The sequence below is a fragment of the Lichenostomus cassidix genome, unplaced genomic scaffold (assembly GCF_008360975.1).
Source record: "Lichenostomus cassidix isolate B80296 unplaced genomic scaffold, HeHo_3.0 unassigened_scaffold_chr26, whole genome shotgun sequence".
NCBI lineage: Eukaryota > Metazoa > Chordata > Aves > Passeriformes > Meliphagidae > Lichenostomus > Lichenostomus cassidix.
In genome coordinates, this window is record NW_028147268.1 from 1,147,805 (window position 1) to 1,155,533 (window position 7,729).

The following is a 7,729-nucleotide window of genomic DNA, read 5'->3' on the forward strand; positions in this document are numbered from 1 at the left end:
ATACAAAGATTTTATTGCAAGTGCAAAATCTTAATTTTGCAGCAAGTGTTTCTCACAATTCACAAAGCCTCTGCCAGGGCAGAGAGAGGAGCAGCTGAAGGGAGGAACTGCCTGGGAAATGCTCATTCTTTGCTCCCACAGACCCTGCAGAGCTGCAGCTCTCACCCCAGCCCTGCTCAGAGGAGGCTGCAGAAAGTTCCTCCCCAGGATCAAACAGGAGTTCTGGCTCTGCTTCAGAAAGTCCCGGGCTGCTTTTCCTTTCATGCATGTGGGAGAGGGGCAGGAAGGGCTGGTTGTGCTGAGCACAGGCAGAGAACAGGGAAATCAAACAGACCCAGCATCCCTCTGGGGTTCCTGTTTTTGGGATGGGGATCAGGAGAGCACAGTCTGAAGCTCTGCTCAGTCCTCACTCCTGTGGGAGCAGCTGCTTCATAAACACATTTCTCACAATCATAAACTTTTGAGGCTAACAGTGAAAATACCCCAAGTAATTCTTCTCCACCTGCTTGGGGACTGAATTTACAGCAGGCACTTGCAGGAGATGTGACCCTGAGCTTCCCTGGGCTGTGTCTGATGGCTCAAACCTCCAGCCCCAGTAAATTGATCCCATTTATGGGACAAATTTAGAGGTCAGAGCCGAGGAGCCTTCAAGACCACACAGGTTTGCTCCTCGGGAGCCAAGGGGTGGAATGTTCCTGCAGCCCCTGCAGGGCACAGCCTCAGCCTCTGACACGTTTCCATCAGCAGGGCTGGGCTTTGCAGCAGCACTTTTATGATGTGCTGGCAGCTTTTCCCACCTAACGGGGACGTGTTGAAAGTTTAAAGGAAGGGGTAGTTGACATAATTGGGTATTATGGAACAACAGGACATTCCTGTGGCTCCCCATGCCCCAGCCAGTCCCTCCCTGGCTGTCCTTGACAGTAGCAGCTGTAAAGTTTAAAGGCGTTTGTTATTTTGCAGTGGGAGATAAAACAAATAAAAGAGCAGATTTGTATCTGAAAGAACAACAGCTTCGGCTTCAAACTGTGCAGAGCGAAATTGTGACGAGTTTGGCTCCTGGTTTCACAGAGCCCTAAGAAAATAAAAGCAGGCAGTGAGCAGTGATAACCTTCAGCACTTATTTTTCACATGAAAAACACTGACTTTTTTTCTCTAAAGGTACTGCAGGAGCCACATTTATAGACTGATGTGTTCACCTCCATGTTTGGTATGTGTGGCCAAAAATCAGCGATTTGAATTCCCAGCTGTGGGCAGTTGTGATGGAAACTGCTGCCCAGGGCAATTCAGCACAGCCCAAATTAAAGCAGCAAACCTTGTGACCTGTGCCACTGCTAAGGCAGCCTGGATTTAGAAACTCTCATTTACCCAATAAACAAAAGGAAAATCAGGACTTGTGTGCAGTCCTTACATGGAAAACAGTGGGGAAGAATGGGAGTAAACTGTTAGCACTATAAAAAGATTTCATTATTTACACCTTACTCCACTGGAAAGGCAAACCAACTGGAATAGTTTGATTTGTGCAGATGAGTAAAGCTAAAAGGTCCAGAAGAACTCTGCCTGCCAGGATATTTTTGCTGAGCTCTGAGGAATGGGGTGGGAGGCTGGAAGGAAACCCTGCTGAAGGAAACCCTGCTGCAGAGCTGTGCCCATCCTGCAGGGCAGCTCCAGTGCCAGCCAGGCCTGGGCATCCCATGGGAGATAAAGGGGCAGGAAAAGGAAAAATTCACAGAATGCACAGTGTGAGTCCTGCTATAAATGGGATTCCTTTAGAGCTGCAGTTGACACCACTGCCTGGAGGCCCTTGGACAGAGCATCCCTGCACTGCCCTGAGCCCTCCTAACCCAATTCTGTACAAGTTTATACCCCCATGGTGAGTCCTTGCTGCCTGAATTCTGAATTTACAGGGATTACATCATGGTCCCTACCTCACAACTCAAGAGGCAGCTCCCTAACATATTTCCCCTTTCTTTAGCAGTTTTAGAAAAGCAAAATGAAATATTTCATGTATGGAGAGGCAAGAGAGAAAAGCCAATCGATGGGGCGAAAATGAAAATGTGCTCTTTGAAATTGTTAATCCCAAATATTTTGGATTAACGTTGGGTTTATAAGCAAGACCTCGGAGCGCACAGGGAGCACCAGCGGAGCAGCCCGGAGTGTTTTGGGGCCGTTTGGGTGGTTTTAGTGAGGCGGGGCGGGCGGGCAGGGAGGGGCAGCAGCTCCATTGGCTGCGGGCGCAGGTGAGCGCGGGGATAAAGGCGCAGGTGAGCCGGGAGGGGCTGTGGCCGCCCAGCCCTGCCAGGAGCTCCGTGCGACCCCCGGGACCTGCTCTGACACCCACAGACCCCCAGCTTCCCCACCCAGCCCCCGTTCTGCTCGAGTTTCCTGCCTCCCCGGCCGGTTTTTGTTGTTTTGGTTCACGTGCGGTGGAGCGGCTGCGGGATGGGATTGGGAGCTGCTCGACAGAGGCAGGTGAGTGAGTGGGGTGAGTGCAGTGAGTGAGTAAATGAGTGACTGACTGGCTGCTCCATCCACGTGCTCCGGTGGGTTGGGTACATCTGGGGCAGGGTCGTGCCTGGGAGTCACCTGTGCAGCCCTGGGGATTTGGGGACAGAGCACACAGGATGTCCCAGTTCATCCCATTCCTGCCAGGATCGCAGCTCGTTCCCTACAAACACCACCCTGGCTGGGTGGGAGCTGAGGCCAGGACATGGCTTGTAAAAGGAAAAACTTCTCAAACGGTTCCTGTGGATATTTTAAGTCATGATTAATAGCAAAGCTACTGAAAGCAGCAGTTGATGGTACATGGGGAGATATTTCCCAAACCGGCAAGAATTTGGAGGTTGGTTTAGGAACAGTTGGATTCAATCAGAGCCTGTGCAGTTGCTCTGGACTTGCACTGGTGCAACAAATAAATTTGAACTGCTGTCCAGGACTGCATTTGTAAGAATTTAACTTCATGTCAATCAGTTGATTCTTCTCTTGATTTTCTCTGTGAGTCACTAAAAATATTTTGGTACCTATCCAGTGATATCCTAAAAAGTGAAATATTTTAGAAAACGGTTGTATTTGTTAATTTCCCTTATAGAGACAATTTTAACTTGCTTCAGTTTGATGAGTTTGCCAAGGTCTGTGAGGCTCAAAAGTCATTGTTCTGTGGGGTTAGGTGATGCTGAGGCTTGGCTTGGCTGAGCTCCCTCCTGATCTCTGCGGTCAGAGGCACCAGGGGGCTCAGGCTGCATTTCCCCTCTTTCTGTGGATGTGTTGTAGAGTAGCAAAAGTGCCCAAAGGCCTCCTCTCACTTTTCCAAGGGAGAATCAGCAGCTTTGAAAGGCCTTCAGCTGCTGCTGAACAATCAGGTTCCTCTACCTGCACAACACACCAGAGTAAAGCCAATTTCAAACTGATTATTACAGTGTAAAACTTGCTCAAAGCCCGGAGAAATTTCCCTTTTGAAAGCAATAGCACCAACTGCAAGCAAAACCCTCGAAAACGTGTGAGATTAATGCCTGAGGAAGGCAGGAAGAATGGAACCCCTGAATGGGCAGCAGAACAGCCCAAAGGTTCTTGTTGGACACAACACCTGATCAGGCTGGGGTTGGCAGTGCTGCTCTGGAAATCACAGCGATGAGCTGAGCCCCTATTAGTGATGGAAATTACTGGCTATTTTCTCTCCAGGATGGGCAGCTCCTGGCACTTCTGAGAGCACACAGGGCTCTGCCCTGAATTCCCAGAGTTTGTAATCTCTGAGGTTAATGCAAACTCCTTCCAGTGAAACCACTGCAGCTGGCTGAGAGCATCTGCCCTCCTTGCCTGGCTCCCCCCAGACACAGAGACACAGAAACGTTTGCTCACTTTAAAGTTCAGGGCAGTCCAGTACGATTTTACCTGACCTTTAACTAAAGGTTTGCCCCTTCTGAGGATGCAGCAGATCTTCTCTGCTGTTCAGGGGGAGCTAAGCCTGAGAAGCAAAACCCAAGGGGTATCTCATTAAAATTTGAAAAAAAAACAACTCCCTACACTTAAAATCGGTGGTTCAGGGCTGAGGGGAGCTGTTGGATGTGGGAGCTGTTGGAGGTGGGTCTGGAGCTCGTATTTCAAGTTTTTATTCCCATTGTTTTAATGTGAGATTTGGCTGATAAGCACATTGATTTAATGATCCGAGCTGCTCCCGGAGGAGGCTGGAGGAGCCCAGGCTGCAGCTGTGGGTTCCGGGCAGGAAGGGGTTAATGGCCGGGAGCTGTGCATTAGGATTTACGGGGCTGCAGCTCGTCCCGACTTGCCTGATAAAAGGCATTTCAAATGAGGCAGGATTGCACAGAGGAATTTGGGTTGATGGGTTCCTGCCTAGGCCACCCTTTCTCAGGGCTTTACCCAAAAGCTGTTAACGTGTCCCGACAGAGCCCAGGGAGAGGCTGAGAGGCACTGCAGGTTTGGATTTAAAAGCAGGAGAGAGAGAGAGAGAAACACCCTAAACTATTTGTTCTGGTAAATCGTCCATCAGCACCTCCGTGCTGGGGGGTTGTGGGTTGGGTTTTTGGTTGGTTTTCAGGTTTTTTTTTTTCATTATTATTTAAGTGCAAGCAGACATTTCAGTTCACCTTCAAGGCAAGTTTTGCATTTTAACCTCTCTTTTCCCAAGCTGCAAAGTGCAGGCAAATTAAAATCTGAACTCTGAAGTTATCCAGGTGCGTGGGAGACTTGCCAAAATTCAGAACTGGACCTTCTGAAAGCCCCACTTTTCCCAGGAGGCATTAAGGAGTTGGGAACTGAGTCCATTCTTTTGGCAAAGCCACCCAAACTGGAAACACCATTTGCAAAATTCCTCTCTGGGATGTGGTGAACTTTCATTTCAGTCATGGGATTTGTGTGTTCTGGAATTTGTTTTACTGTTTGCAGTTCTTTAGAGGAGAAGCAACATGCAATACTAACTACATGCATTATATTCCTACAATTTTTAATTTTATAGACAAAACCAGGACATATCTAAAAAGTAAAATAATTAAACCTATAATCAGATTCCTTTGCAAGAATCTCAGAAATATCTTTACAGCACAGATGTAGGGATGAGTTGGACTCTGAAGGGGGAGTATTCCTAACAGTCTTAATTCTCATTATTTTTGTCTCTTTCACAGACTGGAGGCTCTCAGGAGGAGGCTGCACACCTCTCAGAGGGTTTTGGGCTATTTAAATCTCCCTGGTGCCACAGGGCAATGCCATGAAATCCATGCCATCCATAATCTCTCAGAGGGACGAGCAGGGACAGCCTGGCAGTGCCACGTCGGGACCAGGATGAGTTCCCTGCTCTGCCCACCTTTAGCAAACCCCAATTCCCACATCCTGGGGCACTAAATGGGATTATTGCTGCCCTACCTCGGCTCAAGGGAAGCAGTACCTTAACACATTCCCAGCATGGCCAGAGGTCTTTAAAAAGTACCAAGTTAGAGGAAAATCACCTCCAGGCATTCCTTGGGCTTTGGAAATTCAGGGTTTAAGGCCAGAAGGGACTGAGGTAATTATCTGGTTGCACCTCACTTGTCAAAGCCATAAAAGACAAAAAGCTCCTTGAGCACTTAATTTGCAGAAGCTCCTGGTGGCTTAAAGGCCTCCAGGAGATTGAGAATTGCCACATCCTTGGGGAAGTTGTTCCCACAATTAACAGGACAAAGTGTCTGTGGCTGCTCTGCTCCAGGCTAAAATTAGAGGTGAACACCAGGGATGTGTTGGGGGGGGAAAGGGAAATCCCATTGGGGCACAAAGAATCCCTCCAAGCAGCAGCTGACCCAGCCCAGGCCATGGCAGGTGACCCAGCCAGCCCAGCGGTGTCCCCACAGGCACCTCCAGCGCTTTCCCGAGGGCAAGGAGGACATCCATGGATCTGTTGTCCTTCATTCCACCGGAGTCTGTCTCGTAGCTAACCAGATTTCAGTGGAGTGAAGCACAAGAGACATGGAGCTCAACCAGCACCGAGGAGCTGCTTCTCCCTGCCAGAGCTGGGGAACCACGAGGAAATTCAGATACAGCAGGGATGGAGAGGAGCAGCACCAGGAGCTCTTTAATAACCTGAATATTTCCTGAGAATCCCCAGGAAGAACCCTCTGTGAGCGTGTACTTCCTTTCTGCATAATGTGTAAAGATTAAAAGTCTACAAAGACCACAAGCTGCTTTCTGGGAGGTTTAAATACCTTATTAGCAGGAAATTAAACGCTAAAGTGGATAAATGAGCTGTGTAACCTCATCCCTTGCAGTCATCTTCCCTCTAGGATGGGACAGCCAGGGAAGAAACCAGAAAATAGCCTCATTTCAGTGCACTTGCACCTCTGAATTCCCTCCAAAATCTCTCCCTAAAGAATCCCCAGCCATGCCTGCCTCCCTCCAACTCTCCTGCCACCCCGCCTAGAGAACCTGGAAAAACTCCATTAAAGTCTTAGACCCATTTATTTTGTAATAAAATTAATGTAAATAAGATGGAAGTTGAGGGAGAATTCAGATTTTTCAGGCTGAGCACGAGATAGATCTTTCAAGGTGTCAGTGTAAATTCCTTGAAGGTTAATGCAGTTAAACATATTTGATGCATAAATGTGTCACATCTAACACTAATCATTCACCAGTTGTAATTGCCTTTTCAAAGTCCTCACCTCCCTGAGACAAATGCAAAAAAAAATGAGACCTGGCAAATTTAAAACAAAAAAAAACAAATAATGTCTTCCTCCCATCAGGATGTATTATTCGCCTTGATAGATTTAGTACCAGATTTGAAGAATTTATTGTCCTGTATTATTTCTCAGCAGCCTGCCTAATCCTTCTTTCCCCTGCCCCTTCTCTCAGAGGGATTTGAGAGCATTCAGGAGCTCCTTGCTGATGGTTTTTGCTACAAACACAGAGCAGGGAAGGCTTTGCTCCCTGCACAGCCACAGCCAGCAGCTCCCACCCACCCCAGTGCTCAGCTCTTCCACTCAGCAAGTGCCCAAGCTCCTGGGATTTATTTCCAGGCCCAGCCCAGTGTGTTGAACATCTCACAAAACCAGATTTCCCTCTCAGTGCTGAAGTTACACTCGAGTTCAAACCAAATCATTCCCAGTACAGACCAGAGCACAGCAGATTTTCCAATGGGAATCTGGTCAACTTCACACTGGTTCAGCTTTCTGTACTTTCCTATCCATCCAATATTCCATATCTTGAAATTCATCACTACCACAACCAGCCTTGGGAGCTTTTCATGGAATGGTTTGGGTTGGAAGGGATTGTAAAGATTATCCCATTCCAGCACCTTCCACTATCCCTGGCTGCTCAGAGCCCATCCAGCCTGGCCCTTAACACCTCCTTTTCCTGAAGTATTTTCCCTCAGAACACCTGAGAGCTCAGCAAGCCATTCCTTGGAGTTCTGCTGGTGGCTGACAAGAGCACTGGGCAGAAATTGGAGTTTCCTGCTTTGTCACCCTTTCAGTGAATTCAAGAGTCCAAATGAACAAGAGTAAGTATCACAAGGGGATGAAAAACGCACAGCTTTGTGTTTTACCAACCAAGATCATAAAAACCAGGGGTTCTACCTTGCCCCAGGTCTGGGGGACAAAATTCTGTGCTGGGAATCTGCTCCTGCTGAAAATCCTTTGGAGCACAATTTCCCTTCTCACCCTTCCTGCCTGGCTGCAGCTCCCCAGCCTTCATCTGCAGGGCAGGAGAGGCCTGAGGGTGAGGACACAAATAAATCTGGATGTTAATGCCATGCTGG

The 7,729-nt window shown here is 48.2% G+C and overlaps 1 long non-coding RNA gene across 1 annotated transcript; it reads left to right on the forward strand.

Moving 5' to 3' along the window:
* Positions 1 to 2,291: 2,291 nt before the first annotated feature.
* Positions 2,292 to 6,218, forward strand: LOC146423893 (uncharacterized). Its single transcript, XR_014847255.1, has 2 exons — positions 2,292 to 2,469; positions 5,133 to 6,218. It is a non-coding gene; the product is annotated as an uncharacterized LOC146423893 (long non-coding RNA).
* Positions 6,219 to 7,729: the final 1,511 nt, after the last annotated feature.